The sequence below is a fragment of the Scyliorhinus torazame genome, chromosome 8 (genome assembly GCF_047496885.1).
Source record: "Scyliorhinus torazame isolate Kashiwa2021f chromosome 8, sScyTor2.1, whole genome shotgun sequence".
Classification (NCBI taxonomy): domain Eukaryota; kingdom Metazoa; phylum Chordata; class Chondrichthyes; order Carcharhiniformes; family Scyliorhinidae; genus Scyliorhinus; species Scyliorhinus torazame.
Window position 1 is genome coordinate 202,772,041 of NC_092714.1, and position 27,878 is coordinate 202,799,918.

Below are 27,878 nucleotides of genomic sequence, written 5' to 3' on the forward strand. Positions count from 1 at the left end.
TATTCCTTCAATTCACCAAGTGGCCAAGAGAGCGAGTGAACATAAGGCTTTATTAGTCGTGAACTTGCCTAGCCAGAGTTGGTTGTGCAGTTGAGTGCCACCCGCAGGTGGCCAGGTTATATATGGGCTGGTGAGGGCGGAGCCCACCAGGGTTACAGTACAGTACCTGGAAGCAGCTCGTATCACCACTTCCAGGTCAAAGGTTACATTAGGTGGATACCATGGTTACAGTGTCATGCATTATGGTGAATACATTCACCACACTCACGTACCCCGCAGCCCCGGACCCAAGACCTTGGAAGAGCTAGGAGCTGTGGTAATACCAGGTATTGCAGTACCTGAGAGGTGGATGACCATTGGCCATACCTAGGAGTCTACCATTGGCTAATGTACATAGCTCCGCCCTGAGAGGCAGAGTATAAGAACCAATGCTGTCCCAGCAGCCTTCACTTTCTGTATCGAAGCTGCTGGGAACAGTTCTAGCTGATTAAAGCCTATTAGTTATGACTCACCTTGTCTCGAGAGTAATTGATTGCGCATCAATTTAATCAGCTATTACTTCAGTTGAAAGGATGGATCTCCGCATCAAGCCAGATCTCAGCCCCCACGCAGACAACTCCGCTGCTATCTTCAAGCATTGGCTGGCGTGTTTTAAGGGCTACCTCAACATGGCCGCCGACACCCCCACGGAAAGGCAGAAAATGCACCTTCTACGCTTGCGGGTCAGACCTGGGATCTACCCTCTGATCGAGGAGGCGGCGAACTATGCTGCAGCGATCGAGCTGCTAGAAGGACATTACATCCGTCCTGTGAACCAGGTCTACGCCCGTCACCTGCTGGCAACTAGAAGGCAAAGCCCTGAAGAAACACTGGAAGACTTCTATCGGGCACTGCTAGTGCTGGGCTGAAACTGTGGCTGCCCACCAGTTTCGGGGAACGAGCACACGGAACTTTTAATTAGGGATGCTTTTGTGGCAGGTATGACTTCCCCCGACATCCGCCAAAGGCTCCTTGAAATGGTCACACTGGGACTCACTGAGGCACGGGCCCTGGTGGGGTCCATGGACGTTGCGTATAAAAACGCGCTGGCTTTTGCTCCCGGACGCGCGGCGCCCCCCTGTGCTGCGTGGCACACCGTCGCGGCAGCCCCCCAGACTTTTCCGCTAACCCCGCAAGCCTACGCGGCGAGACGGCCCACTATCGCCGCCGGCCAACGATGTTTCTTCTGTGGGCAGGCGAATCATCCCGGCCCGCGCTGCCTGGCCCGCACCGCCACCTGCAAAGGGTGCGGCAAGAAAGGCCACTATGTTGGGGTCTACCAGGCCCGCGCCGTGGCCGCGGTCTCCAGTGACTATCGGCAGCCTTTCTTTCAGGTCCCGGCTGTCCAAGGCCCACCGCCACCCTCCTATCCTCAGGCCGCGTGCGACCCACGGCCATGGCCATTTTGCCCCCCGGACACCACGCTGGACGGGTGGGCGGCGCCATTTTGTCCCTCGCCGCCGCCATCTTCGGCATCCCCGGACTCCATGTGCGACCCGTGGCTGACGCCATCTTGGATGTGCCCCCAGCACAGCCGACTACACGCTGCCCGACCAGAACTCTACTGCAGCTGGCCTCCGTAACCCTGGACCAGAGTCGGCCCCTGACGCTAGCGAAAGCCACTACAACGATCGCCATCAACGGCCACGTGACGTCGTGCCTGATCGACTCCGGGAGCACAGAAAGCTTTGTGCACCCCGACACGGTAAGGCGCTGTCCTCTTGTCACCCGTCCCGTAAACCAAAGGATCTCCCTGGCCTCCGGGTCACACGGAGTGGAGATAAAGGGGTTCTGCCTCGCGAACCTCACTGTCCAAGGCAGGGAATTCTGCAATTTCCGCCTGTATGTTCTGCCGCACCTCTGCGCAGCCACCCTTCTTGGGCTGGATTTCCAGTGCCACCTGCAAAGCCTGACCTTTAAATTTGGCGGCCCTATACCCCCCCTTACTGTCTGCGGCCTCGCGACCCTTAAGGTCGACCCGCCTTCCCTGTTTGCGAACCTCACCCCGGATTTCAAACCCGTCGCCGCCGGGAGCAGACGGTACAGTGCCCAGGACCGGACCTTTATCAGGTCAGAGGTCCAAAGGCTGCTGAAGGAAGGGGTCATAGAAGCGAGCAACAGCCCCTGGAGGGCTCAAGTAGTGGTGGTAAAGACCGGGGAGAAACATAGGATGGTCATCGACTATAGCCAGACCATCAACAGGTTCACGCAGCTGGACGCATACCCTCTCCCCCGTATAGCCGACCTGGTAAACAGGATTGCGCAATACAAGGTTTTCTCCACGGTGGATCTCAAGTCTGCCTACCACCAGCTACCCCTCCGTAATGGTGACCGCCAGTACACCGCCTTCGAAGCAGATGGGCGGCTCTATCACTTTTTAAGGGTTCCCTTCGGTGTCACGAACGGGGTCTCGGTCTTCCAACGTGAGATGGACCGAATGGTTGACCGATACTGCTTACGCGCAACATTCCCGTATCTTGATAACGTCACCATCTGTGGCCATGATCAGCAGGACCACGACACCAACCTCCGAAAATTTCTCCAGACCGCAAATATCCTTAATCTGACCTACAGTAAGGATAAATGCGTGTTTAGCACCGACCGTCTAACCATCCTAGGCTACGTAGTGCGAAGTGGAGTCATAGGCCCCGACCCTGAACGCATGCACCCCCTCATGGAGTTCCCCCTCCCTCACTGCCCCAAGGCCCTAAAGCGTTGCCTCGGCTTCTTCAGATATTATGCACAATGGGTCCCCAATTACGCAGACAAGGCTCGACCACTGATCCAGTCCACAACCTTCCCCCTGTCGACGGAGGCCCGCCAGGCCTTCTGCCGCATCAAAGCGGACATCGCAAAAGCCAGAATGCGAGCTATCGACAAGTCCCTCCCCTTCCAGGTCGAGAACGATGCGTCCGACGTAGCTCTGGCGGCCACCCTCAATCAAGCGGGCAGGCCCGTGGCTTTCTTCTCCCGTACTCTCCATGCTTCCGAAATCCGCCACTCCTTGGTCGAAAAGGAGGCCCAGGCCATAGTAGAAGCTGTGCGACACTGGAGGCATTACCTGGCCGGCAGGAGATTCACTCTCCTCACGGACCAACGGTCGGTTGCTTTCATGTTCGATAACGCACAGCGGGGCAAGATTAAGAACGACAAGATCTTGCGGTGGAGGATAGAACTCTCCACCTACCATTACGAGATTTTGTACCGTCCGGGGAAGCTGAACGAGCCTCCTGATGCCCTGTCCCGCGGCACTTGTGCCACCGTACAAGTGGACCGCCTCCGAGCCCTCCACGAGGACCTCTGCCACCCGGGGGTCACTCGTTTCTTTCATTTCATCAACCTGCCCTACTCCATCAAGGAGGTCAGGACAGTCTCCAGGGACTGCCAAATCTGCACGGAGTGCAAGCCGCACTTCTACCGGCCAGAGAGGGCGCACCTAATAAAGGCTTCCCGCCCCTTTGAATGCCTCAGCATGGATTTCAAAGGCCCCCTCCCCTCCACCGACTGCAACACGTACTTCCTTAACGTGATTGACGAATACTCCCGTTTCCCATTTGCCATCCCCTGCCCAGTCATGACCACAACCACCGTCATCAAGGCCCTCCAGGGGACCTTTACACTGTTCGGTTTCCCCGCATACATTCACAGTGATAGGGGGTCCTCCTTTATGAGCGACGAACTGCGTCAATTCCTGCTCAGCAAAGGCATCGCCTCCAGCAGGACGACCAGTTACAACCCCCGGGGAAACGGGCAGGTAGAAAGGGAGAACGGAACGGTCTGGAAGACCTTCCTGCTAGCCCTACGGTCCAGGAATCTCCCAGTCTCCCGCTGGCAAGAAGTCCTCCCGGTGGCCCTTCACTCCATCCGGTTGCTGCTCTGTACTACCACAAACCAGACACCTCACAAACGTCTCCTTGTTTTCCCCAGGAAGTCCTCCTCCGGGACCTCGCTCCGAACCTGGCTAGCGACACCCGGACCTGTCCTGCTTCGGAGACATGTGAGGGCGCACAAGTCGGACCCGTTCGTCGAGAGGGTCACCTGCTGCATGCCAACCCCCAGTACGCCTACGTAGAGTTCCCCGACGGCCGCCAAGACACGGTCTCCCTTCGGGACCTGGCGCCCGCCGGAGCCCCATGCGCACCCGCACCATTGCCCCCACCCCCACCCTCCCCGCAGCACCTGACCGGATGGTCAGTACTGCCGCCGCCCCTACCCAGTGCCGAACAAGCACCGACGCCCCGTACAGGCGCCCCTCCCCCTGCCCACTTTTCGCCCCAACAGTGCCGCCTAGGGGTGACGAAGCTGCCTGGCAGGAAGACACCACGTTCCAGGATCGCAACCGCCGGGGCCCACACCAGGATCATCGCTGAAGCTCAGACGCTCCAGAAGGATGACCATGCCACCCGATCGACTGATTGCTGCACCATGAACACTTTTCTGTTACCCTCGACATCACGCTACCTCCATACCTGGTTCTACCATGCGAAAGGCGACATTAACGTTGGCCATCACCCCGCCGGCTTCTTTTTAACAGGGGGTGAATGTGGTAATACAAGGTATTGCAGTACCTGAGAGGTGGATGACCATTGGCTTGACCTAGGAGTCTACCATTGGCTAATGTACATAGCTCCGCCCCTGGCAGCTAAACGTTCCAGGATTTAGATGTTTCAGGCGGGATAGAGGGGGATGTAAAAGGGGAGGCGGAGTTGCGCTACTTGTTCAGGAGAGTATCACAGCTATACAGCGAGAGGACACCTCAGAGGGCAGTGAGGCTATATGGGTAGAGATCAGGAATAAGAAGGGTGCAGTCACAATGTTGGGGGTATACTACAGGCCTCCCAACAGCCAGCGGGAGATAGAGGAGCAGATAGGTAGACAGATTTTGGAAAAGAGTAAAAACAACAGGGTTGTGGTGATGGGAGACTTCAACTTCCCCAATATTGACTGGGACTCACTTAGTGCCAGGGGCTTAGACGGGGCAGAGTTTGTAAGGAGCATCCAGGAGGGCTTCTTAAAACAATATGTAAACAGTCCAACTAGGGAAGGGGCGGTACTGGACCTGGTATTGGGGAATGAGCCCGGCCAGGTGGTAGATGTTTCAGTAGGGGAGCATTTCGGTAACAGTGACCACAATTCAGTAAGTTTTAAAGTACTGGTGGACAAGGATAAGAGTGGTCCGAGGATGAATGTGCTAAATTGGGGGAAGGCTAATTATAACAATATTAGGCGGGAACTGAAGAACATAGATTGGGGGCGGATGTTTGAGGGCAAATCAACATCTGACATGTGGGAGGCTTTCAAGTGTCAGTTGAAAGGAATACAGGACAGGCATGTTCCTGTGAGGAAGAAAGATAAATACGGCAATTTTCGGGAACCTTGGATGACGAGTAATATTGTAGGCCTCGTCAAAAAGAAAAAGGAGGCATTTGTCAGGGCTAAAAGGCTGGGAACAGACGAAGCCTGTGTGGCATATAAGGAAAGTAGGAAGGAACTTAAGCAAGGAGTCAGGAGGGCTAGAAGGGGTCATGAAAAGTCATTGGCAAATAGGGTTAAGGAAAATCCCAAGGCTTTTTACACTTACATAAAAAGCAAGAGGGTAGCCAGGGAAAGGGTTGGCCCACTGAAGGATAGGCAAGGGAATCTATGTGTGGAGCCAGAGGAAATGGGCGAGGTACTAAATGAATACTTTGCATCAGTATTCACCAAAGAGAAGGAATTGGTAGATGTTGAGTCTGGAGAAGGGGGTGTAGATAGCCTGGGTCACATTGTGATCCAAAAAGACGAGGTGTTGGGTGTCTTAAAAAATATTAAGGTAGATAAGTCCCCAGGGCCGGATGGGATCTACCCCAGAATACTGAAGGAGGCTGGAGAGGAAATTGCTGAGGCCTTGACAGAAATCTTTGGATCCTCGCTGTCTTCAGGGGATGTCCCGGAGGACTGGAGAATAGCCAATGTTGTTCCTCTGTTTAAGAAGGGTGGCAGGGATAATCCCGGGAACTACAGGCCGGTGAGCCTTACTTCAGTGGTAGGGAAATTACTGGAGAGAATTCTTCGAGACAGGATCTACTCCCATTTGGAAGCAAATGGACGTATTAGTGAGAGGCAGCACGGTTTTGTGAAGGGGAGGTCGTGTCTCACTAACTTGATAGAGTTTTTCGAGGAGGTCACTAAGATGATTGATGCAGGTAGGGCAGTAGATGTTGTCTATATGGACTTCAGTAAGGCCTTTGACAAGGTCCCTCATGGTAGACTTGTACAAAAGGTGAAGTCACACGGGATCAGGGGTGAACTGGCAAGGTGGATACAGAACTGGCTAGGCCATAGAAGGCAGAGGGTAGCAATGGAGGGATGCTTTTCTAATTGGAGGGCTGTGACCAGTGGTGTTCCACAGGGATCAGTGCTGGGACCTTTGCTCTTTGTAGTATATATAAATGATTTGGAGGAAAATGTAACTGGTCTGATTAGTAAGTTTGCAGACGACACAAAGGTTGGTGGAATTGCGGATAGCGATGAGGACTGTCTGAGGATACAGCAGGATTTAGATTGTCTGGAGACTTGGGCGGAGAGATGGCAGATGGAGTTTAACCTGGACAAATGTGAGGTAATGCATTTTGGAAGGGCTAATGCAGGTAGGGAATATACAGTGAATGGTAGAACCCTCAAGAGTATTGAAAGTCAAAGAGATCTAGGAGTACAGGTCCACAGATCACTGAAAGGGGCTACACAGGTGGAGAAGGTAGTCAAGAAGGCATACGGCATGCTTGCCTTCATTGGCCGGGGCATTGAGTATAAGAATTGGCAAGTCATGTTGCAGCTGTATAGAACCTTAGTTAGGCCACACTTGGAGTATAGTGTTCAATTCTGGTCGCCACACTACCAGAAGGATGTGGAGGCTTTAGAGAGGGTGCAGAAGAGATTTACCAGAATGTTGCCTGGTATGGAGGGCATAAGCTATGAGGAGCGATTGAATAAACTCGGTTTGTTCTCACTGGAACGAAGGAGGTTGAGGGGCGACCTGATAGAGGTATACAAAATTATGAGGGGCATAGACAGAGTGGATAGTCAGAGGCTTTTCCCCAGGGTAGAGGGGTCAATTACTAGGGGGCATAGGTTTAAGGTGAGAGGGGCAAAGTTTAGAGTAGATGTACGAGGCAAGTTTTTTACGCAGAGGGTAGTGGGTGCCTGGAACTCACTACCGGAGGAGGTAGTGGAGGCAGGGACGATAAGGACATTTAAGGGGCATCTTGACAAATATATGAATAGGATGGGAATAGAAGGATACGGACCCAGGAAGTGTAGAAGATTGTAGTTTAGTCGGGCAGTATGGTCGGCACGGGCTTGGAGGGCCGAAGGGCCTGTTCCTGTGCTGTACATTTCTTTGTTCTTTGTTCTTTGTTTGAGAGGCGGAGTATAAGAACCAATGCCATCCCAGCAGCCTTCACTTTCTGTATCAAAGCTTCTGGGAACAGTTCTAGCTGATTAAAGCCTATTAGTTATGACTCACCTTGTCTCGAGAGTAATTGATTGCGCATCAGGAGCTCTAGTGGCAAACCAGTATGACCCCAAGCTGTCAGTCATCATGCAACGTTATCGGTTTAACACGGCTGAGAGCACCCCAGGGGAGTCTGTTACCAAGTTCTTCATGTGCTTAGCTAGCTGATTTTAATAATTGTGGCCCTTCCCTTCCCAAGATGCTGCAGGACCATTTGGTTTGTGGCATGAATAATATTGTGACCCAACTAAAGTTAGATCTTAAGAAGGCTGTAGAAATTTTGTTCTCGAAAGAAAGTGCAGAAAAAGGAGTACAGGAACTCCAAGGGCTTGAAGTTGAACAGTGTGGGACATACCCCTTCCTGATGTTCAGCGCACCCCAGAGTAGGAACCCCTGGATCCCCGCTTTGGGCAAACACCGGCTTCAATACTGAGTACTACATCAACAACTTTGTTCTCCTCGTGCATTGTGGCTCTGGATAACGTATCTGCAAGTACTAAATCTTTCCTGCAGTATATGTTAATTCAAAGTCATATCGGCGCAGCTTCAGCATCATGCATTGAAGTCTCGCCGGCATGTCATTTAAGTCTTTCTTGATTATATTTACGAGCAGAGAGTGATCTGTCTCAACAAAGAAGTGTGGCAGTCCATAGAGAGAGTAGCAAAATTTAGTGATGTCCGTCAAGAGACCTAGGCACTCTTTTTCAATTTGAGCATACCTTTGCTCAGTTTGTGTCATGGAGCGAGATGCATAGACAACAGGCTTCCACGAATCGTCGTCTGCTTTTTGTAGTCGAGCTTCGTCAATACCATTTTGACTTGCATCTGTTGATATTTTGGTTATTCATGTTGAGTCATAGATTGCTAGAAATGGTGCAGTGATGAAAGATTACTTTAGATCTTGCCACTCTGCTTCATGCTGCGGAATCCAGATAAATGCAACATTTTTCTTTATCAGGTTTCGTAAAGCCATTGTCCGACTTGATAAGTTTGGAATGAATTTTCCCATAAAGTTGACAACCCCGAGCATTCTCGATATGACTTTCTTATCTTTTGGTATTTGCATTTGACCAACAGCTTCGACTTTTGATTGTTCAGGTTGCACTCTGACATCTCCCAAAAGTTTAGTTTTTGAATGCCAAATTGGCATTTTTCTTTGTTTAGTTTGAGTCCAAGGGAGTCAATTCTGGTGAGAACTTTAAGTAGTCTGCCATAGTGTTCTTCCTGTGTATTGGACCATATGATGACAAATGCATACACCTGGAATGCCCTCAATGATTGTTTCCATGGCACGGTGAAATATTTCGGAAGCTGAAATAATGTCGAAAGGTAGTCTATTAAAACAATATCGACCACAAGGTGTGTTGAAAGTGTAGAGTCGTCTACTCTTCTCATTCAGACATAGTTGCCAAAATCCCTTAGATGCGTCAAGCTTGGTGAAGAACTAGGCATGCGCCATTTCCGCTGTAATTTCTTCACATTTTGGAATCTCATAATGTTCCCTTTTTATATTATCATTTAAGTCCTTGGGATCTATACAGATTCTGAAGTCGCCATTTAACACAGACCATTGAGCTTACCCAGTCCATTGGATCGGTAACTTTTGATATGATGCCATTCTGCTGCATCCCATCTAGTTCTTCCTTTAGTCGTTCTCTCAGAGGTGCTCGTACTCGTCTGAAAACATGAATGACAGGTTTAGCATTCTCTTTTAGCTTGATGCTGTCGGTAAATGGTAATGTCACCATTCCATTAAACACATGCATGAAGTTGCTCAAAATGGATTCAATGTTGTTGTTCAGTGAATCAGAGAAAAAAATAGCAGTATGAATTTTTTGAATCACTTTAAGCTGGATACATGCATCTGCTACAATAAGTGAGGATTTTGTGTCATCCACAATTTTAAATTGAAGTGGAATTTTAATGTCACCACTCTGAACTGAGGTAGTATGAACCTTTTGTTGCTATTTCATTTCCATTGTAGTCTGTTAATCTACAATGTGTCTTTTTATATTTTGGACGGGTTTCTACTTTGTCCAAATCCGATTCTGTTATCAGATTAGCGTGTGCGCCAGTGTCCAATTTAAATTGTACCTCTGATCCATTTATTATCAATGTTTCTATCCAATCTTTATTTCTATCGGATAGTTGCCTAATTGGTCTTTTAGCAGTATCGTCTTCTTTTGTTTTAGTGTTTGCTTCTATTATGAAGTTGTCCAGTGAGGTAGGCAGAGTGAGATCAATCTTTGATTTGAAAATGTTTTCTTCTTCTTCCATGTTTTGTAGAGTGTTGACTTTTTTATGCTGTGAAATGCATTTTTCAATTGATTCTGGTGTGTTGTGTTAAATCTGCATTGTGTGGCAAAATGATTGAATTTGTTACATGTTGTCCATCTTTTACTAAGTGCAGAAGTGTTGCTTTAAGTAGGAGTGTCCACAGCGTGTACATATCATCATGTTGGTGATGTCATGTATAAACCTCTCGTGCACATGCGCAAATTGGTCAACTTCCGGTCCATGTACTTTTTCAAAGTGCGCATGTGCCAACTGATCCTGCACATGTGCAGAACGTTGAATGTCTGTTTCGTGTTTTTTTCTTACCCGCATCTGCACAAAACAGCTACCTGCAGCAGGGCGATTGGTGTTAAACTGCGTCACAGAGGCAATGCCGGCAACCATGTTGCTGAAGTTCGCGTCTTTTTCACGGGATCTGAATTCAGCATATTCATTGGTGGCTTGCTCTCTTGCTTTACAGAGGTTGATGGCTTCTTCTAAGTTAAGTTTAGTTTTCTTAGTAAACGCTCCCACATTTTGCTCTTCAAATATGTCAAACACAATTTGGCCACGCAGGATTGATTCAGTAATTGAGGAAAAATTGCAGGATTGCGCTCGGAGCCTCAAATCAGTTAGAAAAGAGTCAAAAGATTTGTCTTTTAGCTGCACCCTTTTTTTAAACATGTATCTTTTATGCACCTCATTGACCTGTTTTTTGCAATGAGAATCAAATTTTTGCATAACTTTCTCATACTTATTTTTACCTTCATTTTCTGAGAAATCAAATGAGTTAAAGAGTTCAAATGCCTGCGGACCTGCCTGATTTAGTAGGAGAGCTATTTTTCTAGTGTCAGGAGCTGATTCATATGCAGAGGCAGAGAGAAAGACTTCAAACTGTTGCTTGAAGTTTTTCCAGTTTAAACTCAGTTCACCGGACATCTTGATGTTATCTCGTTTTTTCACAGCATCCATGTTGGTCTCGTTTTTTTTTTCTTTGCAGATTTTGATTTGTAGCGATGCTCTGATTTCTTTTCTGACTGTTTGCCTTTCAGGAATACACAACCTGGTACCATGTGATGACCTTGGTGAGGAGTTTCCAGGATGGAAGGCGTAATGATCACAAAGATACACAAAGCTCTTTTGAAGACCTAAACTAATTTTATTAACACTATTAAATTTGAGATTGACACTTATTCTGAATAGCAAACATGCATGTAAGAATTAAACTACACTCACTAAAACTATCTCTATTGAATAACTATAACAATTATATCTTAACTAACTCTGCAATACACTATGAATCTTATCATTGTCAGCTCCAGATCTAGTCTCCTTCCCGAGCCTAAGAGCCAGTGCAATTTATAGTACTGTCCTTTAGCTCCATCTAGTAGCTAGGCTGAACATAACATGAACTCTTCCCATGCTGTACATATGTATAATGACACAGGGGGGGGACTGGATTATCAGATGTTGGGGGTAGGCTTGGCTCAGAGACTGCAGTTCAGCCAGCTCTCTCCGCGTTGGAGTCCCATCCCCACCCTCTCCCCCATCATCCCCACCTTCGCCACCCCAGGGATTCGATGGGACCGTGTGATGGAATGTCCAGCTTGCATCCAGGGATCATCCAGGTGGACGGTGGAAAGTGTTAACATGGGCTGGAGTCAGACGTTGTCAAACGATTGGAGCTGATACCTCCAATCATCTCCACCAGGGTACAATGGTGAGCCTTGTTGCTGGCAGCCTACAATTACATCTTTCAACAAAGGACAGACACACATATTTCAAACACTGATGCACTGAGTTGGCTTCCACTTCCAAAGAACCTGGCACCACCATCTGTACCTCAAGAAATCATCCTGGCACTAAACTTTCTTGACACTCTGCCAGTATCGTCAGGTCACAATGCTACACAGTCCCGTCCAAAGTGAAGTGCATGATCTTAACTGGGTGGTACCATGATAAATCTGGCCAGTTAAGGCCTTACCTTACTTGTAAGGACAAACTCGGTTGCATGGATTGAGACATACTCTGGGGTTCCCAATTGGTGGTACCACAGCCAGCATAAGAGCCATTGTTGCAGGAATTAGACAACGCCCATCCAGGCCAAGCAAAAATTAAAATGCTGGCGAGGAGCTACATTTGCTGCCCGGCATAGATACGGATATTGAACTCGTGGTGCAACCCCTGCCAGAGGCAACAGACATTGCCACCCACAGCCAACCTCCAACCATGGGAATGACCTAGTTGTCCATGAATGAGGGTATATGAGGTCTTTACAGACCCTTTCTTGGGCAAAATTGATTGGCGCCCACTGAAATTGGTTAGAGGTCCCAGAGATGGGGATGGCAACCTCGGCGGCCACAGTAGACGCCCTGCAGCAGATTTTTGCTGCCCATGGTATCCCCGAAGTAATAGTGTCTGACAACGACACTGCGTTCACTGGAGAAGAGTTTCAGCACTTTGTCCAGACAAATGGCATTCGCCAAGCTACAACAGCTCCTATCCACCCCACCTCAAGCAGGTTATTGGAGAGAGCTGTGCAGATGTTTAAAACAGCCACGAAGAAGCAGTCCAGCATACCACTATGCCTTAGGTTGGCCAACCAACTTCTATCTTAAAAAACAACACCCCATGCCACCACGGGCATCACACTTGCGGAATTACTCACAGGCCATCGCCACTGGACCCGATTGCTCTTAGTTTTCCCGAATTTGGCAGGGAGGTTAGAGGCATGGCAGGCCTCGCAGAGGAAACAACACGTTTCAATGGGTGACTTGGTCCTCGTCAGGAACTTTGCTTCAGGCGCATTTTGGCTACCAGGTAGAATTGTATCAAAGTCAGGCCCAGTCCCCTATGTTGTGGATTCGAATGGCAGGACAGTGCGGAAACACAGTGATCATGTAAGAAGCCGGGGGACTGCAACTCCAACCTCAGAACAGTTGGAGCCAGCAGGCAGCACCAGTGCTCCTGTGGTGGAGTCAGAACAGAGAGAATTTAAGAGTTCGAAGGAGGCCTCGTCAACGATGACCCAGGAGGGAGCTGGAGAAGGGAATGCCCCTGCTGTAGTGGTCAAATCTCAGAGACAATTTTCTGGGGATGACAATGTTGCTGCCTCAGTGTTGGAGTAGCTAGTTGGGGGATTAAGGCGGTCTATGATGCCCAGAAGATTCCCTGACCGATTAGCACTCTGATGAACTGTTCAGGACTCCCCTTGTGTTTCTCAACCATTTTTATTGTATATGGTAACTGTACATAACCTGTTTGTGGTGATGTGCATCACTGTAAATACATGTAAGCTAGCCAGACACTAGAGGGAGCACCAGAAACATCACACACACACACTCAACCAATAGATAAGTTAGATAGGAGGCGACCAATGGACATTCACGATACGCAAGGAGGTGACACGACCACAGGGGGGCATTACACCAACCCATAGATAAAGGACACCACACACATGATCTGCCCTTTGGCCAGTGGAGACAGTCAGTAAGGACAGGCACAGGGTTGATTCGATATTACACCCACCACGTGGAAAACAACAGCTGCTTGGTCAGTCTGGGTAGCTATAATAGGATTAGCAGTAGTGTCGAACTCAAGTTATAAAAGTGTACATAGTGTAAATAAATGTGTTGAAGTTATCTACACGTCTGAACCTTCCTTTGACAAATGCAACACAAGGAAGCCGCTTATGTTACAAAGGCAACATAACAAAACATGGTATCAGTAGTGAACTGTTTAAATCCAGATAGCCATACCTCAGCATAAATTGACAACCAGCAATATCCAGGCATGATGTTTGAGCTCCCGGTTCCGCAGCAGCTCCAGTGCCACGGCGATCTCCGCGAAAACTGGCAGGTATTCCGGCAAATGTTTGATCTCTTCCTGGTGGCAGCCGAACTTAAAGACCTGGCCGATGATTAAAAAACAGAGCTTCTCCTCACCATCGCCGGTGCAAGAGCAGAAGAACTCTTTAAAAAATTCAAGTTCTCCAAGGGGCAAAACAGATGCGACTTCCAGGCAGTCCTGGACAAATTCGGCAAAATCTGTGAGGAAAACACACTCCAATCGGCAAGAAAAGGTAAGAGAAGCGCCAGTACTCACCTCGAGGCCGAAATCCCAGACCAGAGAACGATTTGGGTTGGGGTCGGCCGCCATCTTGCTAAAGGGTCTACACTAGCGCAGTTGCGCGAGAAGTGCGCAGAACCGGAAGGTTCGTTTGTGCATGCGCGAGACGCCGTGCATGCGCAATCAAGAAAACGCCCATCGATAAAGGAACAGCGATCTGCGCATGCGCAATCGCTTCCGACGTGCTACGTTATGCGCGTCATGACGTCAGAGGCCCCAGACCGCACCAATTTAAAGGAGAAACGTCCCAAATCAAAGAAAAAATCTTTTAAAGCTGTAAAACAACCTTCCTTCACCTGGAATGACAGCACAATGCCTCAAATTGAACCAGGAAATGAATTTAACCTCCGAAGAACCCTGCAACAAGCAGTTACCTACGCACAAACCGATGACTCCACAATGGCAGAAACGCATGACTCCGATGCGCAGTCCTTGCAGGAACAAGACCATGAGGGTCTAGCAACCTCTCCTGACCAACCAGCGGCAGACGATGCAAGTCTGCCATGCTCACGTAAACAGCAAGAAGACTATAACAGTCTATCACGCATCAGTCTATCTATCATACTACAATGAAGGACAAAGCGATGATGACTGTTCAAGCCCAAATGAAGGACAACGGCAAGACAATGACAGTCCACCCACATTGTTTGCACCACCAGATGAAGACTCTGACAATTTACCCAACCCTAGTGAACAGCAAGCAGCTACTGAGGATCTACCCACGGTATGTGAGACGAGTGACGACAGCATCCCACTTCCCATGCAAGAGGTGCAAAGTGACAGACCTCAGCTAGTGTGTACAGAGGCACTCGACGATCACTGTGAGACCACTGGTGACTCCGGTGACACCACTCTACTTCCACCCTCAATTGCTCGAACCTCTCCACTGGTCAATGCATTCCTGCATGTTCCGACTCCAGACGTGCAGCTTCAAGAAATCTCAGCTGACTCCAGTGAACCTGCTAAGGCTCCGGCCGGGGAGCATCAACAAACCAACACTGACTTAGTTAGAACAGACCAGACTCCAGATAAGGAGCAACCAAACGCCGACTCTGATTCACGTACGCCAGACTTTACTCCAGACAGGCAGTGCTGCAGCCTCAGTGATGGCACACTCAGGGTGACAGCAGATGCCACAATGACAGGAGATGGATCACGTAACAATCACACTGGGTCAGCAATAACAAGCAGCGGCCACAGTCCAGGAGGAATACACCAATTTTCACCACAGCTATGTCCACACATTTGTTCCACACCGACAGTGCGGCCAATGACAGCTCATGCTGGACAAACCCAGTATTCAAGCCTGCAGCAGCCAGCAGTCTATGCAGCATATTCTCAAACAGGCCAGCACTACGGATTGCCCACTAATGGAATCAAGACCGAAGGAGGACTACCGCCAGCGCAATCTGCACTACAGACTGGATGCCTTAGTTACAGCCCAGGATTTGCTGCACCCCAGCCTGGCCAGACAGCATATTCCTAAGAGATGCAAGGTTCTAGTTTCACACCATCACCAGATATTGATGCGAGCAGCAATTCTGTTTCCAATTCGACAAGCTTCAACGCTTCTCAGCAGGATCACCCTTCCAGCACAGCATGTGGCCAGAACCAGTATGGACAGTCTTATCCAACGTCAGCATATGGCACATCCATGACATTGAATGATACTGTTGATGGTACCTCTTCAATGTCAACGACCTATCAGCTACAAGATGCCATCCGACAGCACCACCACAAACATTAAAAAAAAAAGAAAAAGACTCCAAATCAGACAGCAAAGTGATTTGACCACTTCTCGGTTCCTGTGGCTCGGAAACGTTGATGGCGTTCATAACCAAGAGAGACATTTGACCATGATGATTGGTGGTTTATGGACTCACATGAATGATTTGGACTTATTGTTTAATCACCGTTCCCATGACTTGTATATACCTTACCTTATCTACCTGTTCTTTGTTCGGTTTTTCTTAAAGTGTACAGAAAATATGAACATATAAAAACAGGGGGGATGTGGTGATGTGCATCACTGTAAATACATGTAAGCTAGCCAGACACTAGAGGGAGCACCAGAAACATCACACACACACACTCGACCAATAGATAAGTTAGATAGGAGGCGACCAATGGACATTCACGATACACAAGGAGGTGACACGACCACAGGGGGGGCATTACACCAACCCATAGATAAAGGACACCACACACATGATCTGCCCTTTGGCCAGTGGAGACAGTCGGTAAGGACAGGCACAGGGTTGATTCAATATTACACCCACCACGTGGAAAAAACAGCTGGTTGGTCAGTCTGGGTAGCTATAATAGGATTAGCAGTAGTGTCGAACTCAAGTTATGAAAGTGTACATAGTGTAAATAAATGTGTTGAAGTTATCTACACGTCTGAACCTTCCTTTGACAAATGCAACACAAGGAAGCCGCTTATGTTACAAAGGCAACATAACAAAACACTGTTCTGTAAATATATTATTGAGGGACTTAAGGGGGCAGGGATGTGGTGGCGTGAACCCTTTAATAGGCGGGCCCTCACGGTCTAGGTGACCAGCCCAGGGTCTATCGCACAGGAGCGAGTGAACCCCAAACAACGGGGAAAATGCTTGGGGTCCTGGGAGCTAGATCCTGAGCAGAGTGCATCCTGGAACCAGAGAATGAAGACCTGTTTAGTGACTATGCCTGTGTAAAGTTTACCTTTACTTGGTACAAACAAACCCTTGTTCAGTTATACTGGAAGATCCCCTACTATTGAAATGAAATGAAATGAAAATCGCTTATTGTCACAAGTAGGCTTCAAATGAAGTTATTGTGAAAAGCCCCCAGTCGCCACATTCCGGCGCCTGTTCGGGGAGGCTGTTGCATCAAGTCATCACATAAATAAATATAGGAGAGTAGTTTTGCCTGTATGTGCTGATCTATTCTAACAGAAAGGGCAGGGGAATGTATCCTATGTATTCTCCAATGATTGATAAACTGTAATTAGCGATTAACTGTTAAACATGGGTATGAGAAGCAATACACAACATGAGGTTTCAGCTCATCAGAGACTTAATCTGTATCTGGTAACTGTATTCTAAGCACAAGCAGAAGACAAAAGTGTTACGAAAAGGCTTGAATAATAATATATATAGTCATCAGGCATTTTATACAATGGAACTGACACCAGCTCAATTGTATCAGTTTGAGATATGTGAACAAAGCCTAACTCAGAAAAAAAGCAGCGGACCAAATGCCACAGCACAGTGCCTAAATTAAATACATATTGTGTGAAACAAAATAAATAGTGAGGAAAAAATCCATCAAGTCCCTGTGATTGAGTGATGGTGATTACCAGGTTGAACAATAACTGACCGTGTATGAGACATTTACATACCAATAAAGATGAGGAACCTTTTTATTATATGAAGAGGCAAAGGTTTATTTCTAACAATTATTTATGAAGAAAACAATAAGCCTGCAGCTGGATCTAATTTTGCGAGTAACAGTGAGTTTATTAATAAGGTCTTCAGGTGCAAGATCGTGAAAGCACTTGAAAATTAAAGGTTCTGAACATTTGTAAACAATCAAAATGACACATTTCACCTTCAATTATACCAAGTGCATAATTGTAATGTTATTTATATAACAGGCCTGATCAGCCTGCTGCAACAGCATCTGATTTTAAAAATGCGCAAAAGGCTGTTGAAAGCAGTCTCCGAAAGGGTAAATCGCAGCCACAAACTGTGGTACTTCCTCACATTAATCAGTCTGAACTGTTGAAAACAACGGGTCCCCAGCATGTATTTACCTGCAGTGCCCAATACAGGAAGCTGGAAAGCAGCCTAAAACTGGGGCGCAGGCCTTATTAATATTATTTGGATAAGCAACAGGTGCTGGTCACCTATCCTCCACAGGCAGCCCACCCATTGGAAGAATTGAATTAAGGTCACTGGAGAGAGAATGGTTGATGTGGCAATGTTGGCGTGGCACGGTAGGTGAGTGATAGCATCTGGAGTTGGGGTGGGGTGAGGGGGGCAGTCTTGCTCCTCCCCCTTCCACAGATACGATTTTTTCATCTTCCCTTTTTAACATCAAAACACTTAGGTTTTGGTGGTCCAACATTGAATATCAGCAATGAGGCCTAAAAACAGATGTGAGGCCCCTTATTTACATATTTAAGAGACCCGATGCCTGCTTTCGGTGGTTTTCAAGGACATATGAGAATGTTCGGTTGGGTGCCTTTTGAGCATTTTTTTGCGGGTGGCATATTAGTTTCTAAAATTGGTTCTCATTGTGCCAGTTTTATGTCTGAACAAGAAACTGCTGATGTGCATCATTTCAGTTAAAGTATTCAATATTTTCTGACCCTGCTTAGACTGGGACAATATTTCTGCACCAGTCCTAAACATAGAGACATAACGGGCATGATTCAACAATCCTGTCGTGTCTGGTGTGGAGCTGGTCGCAATGGGTGAATTGCGCGACAACCCCAAATCGTGCTCCACGCCGGGTGCCAGGCCGATCGATCGCGAGTCACCAGATTCACCCTGCCAGGCACAATCTGGATCTTACCCTCGCTGGGCAAGATCCAGATCTGAATATTAAATTGAGCCAAATGGCAGGATTCATTCAGTGCCTGGGACTCACCGGCTGCACCTCGGAGACCTCACCAAGACGACGTTCAGTATTGGTCCACATAAGCATAGACTAGGCATAACAACTCCTGGGGGTCTCTCTGGCAATTAAAGAACCACAGACTGCCGGGTACAGGGCAGGGTGGTACCCCGGCACTCTCCCTAGTACATGGGCACCCAGGTGCTGCCATTCTGGCACCCTAGCAGTGCCACCCTGGTACTGTCAGGGTATGGGGCACAGCCAGAGTTCCAGGCTGGCAGTGCCATGGTGCCTCGGGCACTGACAGGACCTTTGCACCCAGGATCCTTGATCCCCGGGAAGGCCTGCCACTGACCTGAGGTACTTAATGTTGTGAACCTTCCCTGAAAGTGGAAATGTACCCTTGCCACTCTCCAGCTGGGTGAGATTCCTGTTGCTTCAGATAAAAAACAAAATGAAATAAGCTCAATGCTAGACTGTGCAGAGACAGTGCCATTTACAATCAAAAAAGGACGGCAGGTGGCACAGTGGTTCGCACTGCTGCCTCACAGTTCCAGGGTCCCAGGTTCAATTCCGGTGTCGGGTGACTATCTGTGTGGAGTTTGCAATTTCTCCCCGTGTCTGCTTGGGTTTCCCCCAGGTGCTCCGGTTTACTCTCACCGTCCAAAGATGTGCAGGTAAGGTGGATTGGCCATGCTAAATTGCCACACAGTCACCCAAGGCTGGAATTGAACCTAGGTCCCTGGCGCTGTGAGGCAGCAGTGCTAACAACTGTGCCACCATGCTGCCCCTTATTCTTTACTTTGCAAGTTCTAGCTCTAGTCCAAGCACCACTGCCACCTTTATCCCTTTCTTTCTTTGCTTCTTGGGGGCTTAAGGTGCAGAAAATAGTCAGCATCCAGTGTATGGAAACATATCAACTCTTTTCCATTATAAGAAGGTGCCACCACAAATCGATTCTCTGCAATACAAATGAAGGTTATAAAGGTTGCAATTGACATAGAAGTCAGGTGACCAGTTACTGGCTAAAATGCATTTGCTTTCCTTTAAAATGAGTGCAGATGATGTAGGAATAGAGCAGCTAGGCTGTGCTTAGCTAATGAAACCCTGTGTAGTAAATGCTAATCCATTAGGCTCCGAGGCCGGAGGATTAGAGACAGCTAAATTTGACATAAATTAGAATAAAAAGAAAGACTTGCATTTTGCAAAGCGCAAGCTGAGAGATCGGGATTAACCACAATCAGTTCTGTTAAAGTACCCGGAGGTGCCGTGCAGTCTGAGAAGCAGGTTGAAATTGCCAATAGTTTGATATTATAAATCTTGGTCATCATGATGTTCAAAAACATCATAAAGCGTTGAAGTAGGAGCATGCTGTCTGTCAACAAAACACAGCGACAGGAATAGGGAAATTTAAAATCATTCAGAATGTGGGGAATGCTTCTAATGCGCAGATCTTAGGAATTTTTTGAAAACTGAAATCCCAACATTTCTTATTTGCATACTGTTTAAACCAAAGTTAACTTGACAAATGTGAATTCTCAAGTGTCTTTCCTGACTTGGACTGAATTGCAACTCTTTATGTGCATACAGTCATATTGCAAGCTCCACAGCCTGTTTGATTTCCTTTTACAATCAGACCCTTCGACCAAACAGTGGCCTGTTGACATTATTATTATTCAAGATAGAGGATAATATGTTACTGTATGTTATGCTGATCTCAACAGCATTTATGAAACTTGGACATATGGCGACGACAAGTTTCAGTAATTCCTACTTCTCGACACCTATTTTCCTAATGAGACTAATGAACTAAATCTAATGAACTATTAAAAATGAAAAAGTCATTAGGATTTAATTGAATTAGAGAATGTAATAACATTCCATTTTTATTTTCTATTATATTTCTTTTTTTATATTCATGAAAATGTATCCATTACAAAGTGTAACTTTACAAATTATAATGTTTAATCTCCATTAATCACTTAATAATCGTGCAATGAAATAAATAAAAGGAAAAACAAAGGGCCTTTTTCATCAGCATTTTTATGAAATGTATTCATTTATTTCTCAAGAGTCCAGTGAAACATTTATTTTAAATGTGGGCTACCAACCTACACATATACAAATATTATCAGGTAATCCATGCAGTACATTCAAGATGTAAATTGTTCTTATAGCAAAATGGAGGCAAATTGGTTCCGGTACAAGATCTACTTTATTAGAGCCACATGTAAGTACACAGTTCAGAATGACTCCCATTTAAGTAGATCTCTCACCTTCCCCTGATAATCAGCCTACAGTTATGAGTAGCAGGTCCCCAACCAAATGGTACAGTCAACTACAATTTTGACTGTGACAGCAATGAATAGAACAAAAGACCTTCACTTGGCACATATTGGCAGATTAAAATTGTTACCTTTTTTGCTCCTGTAAGGGCAGAATAATGCCCATGAATACATTCTGTACTAATGGCATTGTTCCTGCCTGTAAAGTGAGCAGTTAATCCATTAGTGCCTACATAAGGGAAAATTCCGCAACCCAAAATGAGATAATCGTGGCTAGAAAGGTCATTTTCATTGTAGGCTTGATGTATAAAAAAAGAACTCACCAGTGAGTTCAGAAGAAAGTTCAAGGCTCTAAATCCTAATAAGCTCCAAACAAGAGTTATGCTTTCCCAGAGTCAATCACAGGAATAGGTTTACTTATCCATAAATTCATGATAACTTTCCTTTTTAACAGAGGTTTTGGATAATGACCAATTAAGACATTAACCTTGAAATGATGCTGCACGAATATTCGTGTATGAATGCTACATGCAGTCATATAAAATTCCTTTGTCCATTATTTTAACAGAGCATTATTTTAAATGAATTAATGCTTCCATTTAAACAGTGAATATAGGAATTTTGAAAGAACATATAAAGTATTCATACACTAATATTCCCACAATATAATTCCATGGCTAACAATGTTAAGCACACATCAGTGAACATTGATCCAGGTTACTGATTGTACTAAAATAAATTGAAACTTCTTGAAAACCAATTGTGATTTTTTAAAAAATTTCCCATTTGAATTTTCATATCAATAAATAATCTTTTCATTGTCACAAGGAGCCTAACATTAACACTACAATGAAGTTATTGTGAAAAGCCCTGAGTCGTCATGTTCCGACACCTGTTCGGGTACACAGAGGGAGAATTCAGACTGTCCAAATTACTAACAGCATGTCTTTCGGGACTTGTGGGAGGAAACCGGAGCACCCGGAGGAAACCCACGCAGACACGGAGAGAACGTGCAGACTCCGCACAGACAGTGACGCAAGCCGGGAGTCGATCTTGGGACCCTGGCGCTGTGAAGCCATAGTGCTAATCACTATGCTATTATAGTGGACTGAGATGTCTGAGTATTAACTAGTTTTGAGGGTGCAATTGGCTGGGTGGATAAAAGGGAACCAATGAATATAGTGAATTGGGGTTTTCAAACAACCAGTCAATAAGATGCCACACAAGATGTCACATAATATTGGGGGCTTATGATATCGGGGTAATATATTAGTATGGATTAATCCTACCAGCTGTCCTGGTTTGAGATAATTCACACCTTGATTACCTGTGATTATTACTCACTCCACTCACACTGTTTGTTCCTGTAAAGATTAGTTTACTTGTAAAGACTCACATTCCAACACTTCTTCATATTTCAATCTCTAATTATCTTGCAATTGTGTCTGTCCTATATATGCTGTGATTGAGAATCTGCCTCCGCTTCACCTGATGAAGGAGCAGCGCTCCGAAAGCTTGTGATTTCAAATAAACCTGCTGGACTTTAAGCTTATGTTGTGAGGCTCCCTAGCATGGATTGGGAAATGGTTAATGGGCATAAACAAGGAATCATTTTTAGGTTGCCTGATTGTCTCTGGTGGGGTACTACAGGGTCAGTGTTTGGATTCCAGCTATTTACAGTTATGGCTATCAACTACATCAACAACTTAGATAAAGAGACCAGATGTAATCAATTTGCTGATGATACAAGTTAAAAAGAAGCAGGGAGGCGGATGCAAAGAGATATAGATAAGTTAACTGAGTCGGCAAGTATGTGGCAGATGGAATATATTGTGGACAAGTGTGAAGTGTGAAGTGGAAAAAATAGAGAAAAAATGAATATATTTTACATGAAGAGAGTCTGGGAAATGCTTGTATTTGGAGGAATCCAGGTGCCCTTGTACACAAATCACAGAAAACTAACACGCAGGTGCAGCAAATAATAAGGAAGGCAAATGGCATGTTAGCTTTTTTCCAAAGTGAGTGGAGTGCAAAAGTAAAAGAAAATGACTGTAATTATTTAGAGCCTTGGTGAGACCATGGGTGCGATTTAATGGAATTGAAACAAAGTCCCTTGTCAAGCATGTTTAGCGGGGTATTTCCCAGCGCTAGCAGTGCTGAGAACAACCCCACTATTGAATGGGACTCTGCCCGATTTCGTGGCCTCGGTGAGGAATGCTGAGGCCGCTCGCCAGTGCAGGAAGAAATAAATGGCACTGCGATCTAGACCCCCACCGTGGCCTCCGCCCCCCCCCCCCACCAACACCCTAATTCACCAATAAGAGGGTCATCGAGCCCCCCCCTCTCTGATCCTCAGCATGGGCATGATGCCACATGGGCTCTGTCACCTGCCACCTTGGCAATGCCCCTACCAGCACCAAATAGGCACCCTGGAACTGCCAGGGTGACATTGCCAGTGTGACAGGCTGGCAGTGCCATGATGCCCAGGTGGCATCGGGGGAGCTGGGTGCCACCCTGTCCAGAATCCAATCACCTAGGGGCTTACAATCACCTGGGAGGACCCCCCCCTCAAGTGCCGGTACGCCTGGTCCACATTTGTGGAAGCCAGTCCTAAATGGTGCCGTCTCGGGGTCTTTGAGGCGACGCCGTTCCATTACGGGCGCTGGGTAGATCCAGCATAGACATATTTAAGTGAGACCAACTGCTCAGTTGAATATGCAAATCTGGGTCCCAACCTCAATGGGCGGGATCCAGGCTGCGAGATCTCGTGAGGTGTGATGATGCCGGTAAATCTCGCAAGAGGCCTCTCGCGAGATGTACCGGCCTCAACGTGTCCCGGGTCTGTCGCAGCGAGGTCAATAGATCACACCCCATATATGGAGTACAGTTTTGTTCTCCTTATCTACGGAATTATATATTTGTCATGAAGGGATTGTAACAAAGGTTCACTGGATGGTTGTTGGGATGATATAATTGTCCAATGAAGAGAGATTGAATAAACCTAAGTTTATATTAAATAGAGTTTAGAATCTCATTGAAACATATAAACTTCTGAAGTGCTTAACAGGGTAGATGTTGGAAAGACGTTTGTCCTGTCCAAGGAGTCTAGAACTGGGGTTACAGACTCAGGATATGGGGTCGGCCATTTAGGACTGGGATGAGGAGAAATTTCTTCACTCAAAATGTTGTGAACCTTCACTGCTGAGAGTTGTGGATATTCAGTTAATGAGTATATTCAAGACAAAAATTGCTAAAGTTTAGGATAGGCAATCAAGAGATATGGGAATATTAGAGAAAAGTGAAACGGAAGTAGAGATTTGACAGGATATTATTGAATGTCCGTGCAGTCTTTGATAGGTTACTCTTGATTCTGTTTCTTACAATCAGAAATTGTTTGAGCTGTAGACTGACAAGCCCTCGGGTCCTGATAGACTTCATCCGAGGGTCTTAAAAGAAGTGACTCATATAGTTGATGAATTGGTTTTAACTTTTCAAAATTCCCTTGATTCAGGGAAGGTCCCATTAGATTGGAAAATAGTGAATTATTCAGAAAGGGAGGGAGACAGAAAACACAAAACTTCAGGCCAGCTGGCTTAATATCTGTCATAGGGAAAATGTTAGATGCCATTATTAAATACTTTATAGCACAGCACTTGAAAAAATTCAAGGTAGTCAGGTAGAGTCAACATGCTTTTGTGAAAGACCAATTTATTGGAGTTGTTTGACGAAGTAACACATGCTGTGGATAAAGGGAAACCATTGAATGTACTGTACTTATATTTGCTAGCTAACAAGCAACAGAGAATAGGCATAATCATAGAATTTACAGTGCAGAAGGAGGCCATTCGGCCCATCGAGTCTGCACCGGCTCTTGGAAAGAGCACCCTACCCAAGGTCAACACCGCCACCCTATCCCCATAACCCTTAAACCCCACCCAACACTAAGGGCAATTTTGGATACTAACGGCAATTTATCATCGCCAATCCACCTAACCTGCACATCTTTGGACTGTGGGAGGAAACCGGAGCACCCGGAGGAAACCCACGCACACACGGCGATGATGTGCAGACTCCGCACAGACAGTGACCCAAGCTGGAATCGAACCTGGGACCCTGGAGCTGTGAAGCAATTGTGCTATCCACAAGGCTACCGTGCATAAATGTTGATTTTTTTTAGATGGCAAGATGTAATGAGTGGTGAGCCAGAGGGACCCTCAGAGGAGGCCTCAACTTTTGCAATTTATATAAATAATTTGGATAAAGGGACCAAAAGTATGGTTGCTAAATTTGCTGATGACACAAAGATAGATAGGAAAGTAAGATGTGAAGAGGTCATAAGGAGGCTACAAAGGGAGATAGATAGGTCAAGTGAGTCGGCAAAGATTCGCCAAATCGAGTACAATGTGTAATTGTCCATTTTGGCAGAAAAAATAAAATAGGGGTGGCACGGTTACGCAGTGGTGAGCATTGCTGCCTCACAGCACCGAGGAAACGGGTTCGATCCCTGCCGGGTCACTGTCCATGTGGGTTTGCACATTCTCCCCGTGTTTGCGTGGGTTTTACCCCTTCACCTCAAAGATGTGCAGGGTAGGTGGATTGGCCACGTTAATTGCCCCTGAATTGGAAATAAACAGAATTGGGTACTCTAAATTTATGGGAAAAAAAGGAAAAATAAAATAGAAGCTTATTGGTGAAAGATTGCAGAGCTCTCAGATGTCAAGGGATCTAGGCGTCCTAATGCATGAATTCAAAAGGTTAGTATGCAGATACACAAGTTATTAGGAAAGCTCATAGAATGTTATTATGTATTAATGGGAATTGAATACAAAAGTAGGGATGCTGGGCTGGATTGTCCACCGGCATGATCCTCCGTTTCGCAGGCAGCGCATTCACACCCATGGATTTCCTGACAGCATGGGGGTTCTCACAATGGGAAACCCCATTGGCTGGCTGGCGCGATGTGTGATCCCACTGCCGGCAGGGGCACACCACACCAGAAAACTGGTGCGGCAGGTCAGAGCATTCCACCCCTTATACTTCAGCTGTACATAAGCAATGGGGAACCACATTTGTAAACCATATTGGTGTCCTTATTAAAAGAAGGATGCACATGCATTGAAAACAGTTCAGAGAAGGTTTACTAAACTAATATCTGCATTAGGCAAGTTGTCTTCTGAGGAAAGGTTACAGTAAGAAATCTTACAACACCAGGTTAAAGTCCAACAGGTTTGTTTTGAATCACTAGCTTTCGGAGCACAGCTCCTTCATCAGGTGAGTGAAGAGGTGGGTACCACAACCATATATATAGACAAAGTCAAAGATGCAAGACAATACTTTGAATGCAAGTATTTGCAGGTAATTAAGTCTTTACAGATCCAGATGGAGCGACTGGAGAGAGGGATAATCACAGCTTAAAGAGGTGCGAATTGTCTCAAGCCAAGACAGTTGGTAGGATTCCGCAAGCTCAGGACAGATGGTGGAGGGTGAATGCAATGAGACATGAATCCAAGGTCCCGATTGAGACCGTATTCATGCGTGCGGAACTTGGATTCTGCGTTGTCGTGCGTCCTGAAGGCTGCCTTGGAGAACGCTTACCCAAAGATCAGAGGCTGAATGCCCTTTACTGCTGAAGTGTTCCCAACTGGAAGGGAACATTCCTACCTGGTGATTGTCACGCGATGCCCGTTCATCCGTCCTGAGGAAGGAGCAGTGCTCCGAAAGCTAGTGATTCGAAATAAACCTGTTGGACTTTAACTTGGTGTTGTAAGACTTCTTACAGTTACAGTCAAACACCAGCATCTCCACATCGAGGAAAGGTTAGACAGGCTAAGCTTGTATCTGCTGGAATTTAGAAGAATAAGAGGTGGTTTGATTGAAACATATAAGATTCTGAGGGGTCCTGGCAAGCTGGGTGTGAAGAGAATGTTTCTTCTTGTCAGAGAATCTAGAAAAACGGGTCACTGTTTAAAAATTAGAGAGCGATGAGGAGACAGTTTGTCTCTCAAAGGGTTATTAGTCTTTGCAACTCTCTTCCTGAAAAGGTGGTTGAAGCAGAGCCTTTGAATATTTTTAAGGCAGAGCTAAGTAGATTGTTGGTAAGCAAGCTGCTGAAAGGTTGTGGAGTTAAGTGGGAATATTGAATTGATGTTACAATCATATCAGGCATGATCCTATTCAATGGAGGAGCAGGTTCGAGGGACTGAGTGGCCTACACCTAGTTTGTATGTTTATATGTCATGTTACATTCTCAAACTCATGGATGCTCCTTTCCACAGCACCTCCCAATTCTATTGCTTCCAACACTTAAAGTACAAGGGCAGCAGGTGCATGGTAACACCATCATCTCCAATTTCACCTTCAAATTACAACAACTTTGGCTTGTGCATTTTCCTTCCTTATTGTTGGGGCAAATAGGAAACTTCTTTGTAACAACATTGTTGAAGAATTTTCATTTCATGGACTTTGGTGGTTCAAGAAGAAGATTCACCACCACCCTCTCAGAAATATGAGGAATGGACAATAAATGTGCCACTTTTATTGATACCTATATCCCAAGGCTAAATTATACTAAACCAATGTATCTTCTTGTTATTTTACCTCTTTGCAGTGCAGAATCTTAATACTTAATCTTTATCCCGAGAGCTAATCACTGCACAACCAGTAGTAAATACATGTTCCATCACTATACTGCACAGAATATTCATGCAATATTCACCTCAGCAGTGTCAGGATTTAATATAGACACAGTGCCCTGTTTGATCAGTCCAACTAATTGCCTGGCAAGTATAACATTTATTCCATATTTGGTAAACAAGGAGTCACAATCCTTTCTCCTACACCAATGTGCAATAGAAACTATGCAACCTTAAAAAAATTGAGGTGTTCATACCTTTGTTCATTGCCTGTATGAAATTGCTGTCTCAGCATATGGATTGTTTCTACCAATGGTAAGAAGTAGGGGTGACAAGTACCTGCACTAAGATTTATGTGCCACAGTCCTCAGCAATGAGGCAGAATCAAACTGATGACAACCCTATGATCAATATCAAAAATGT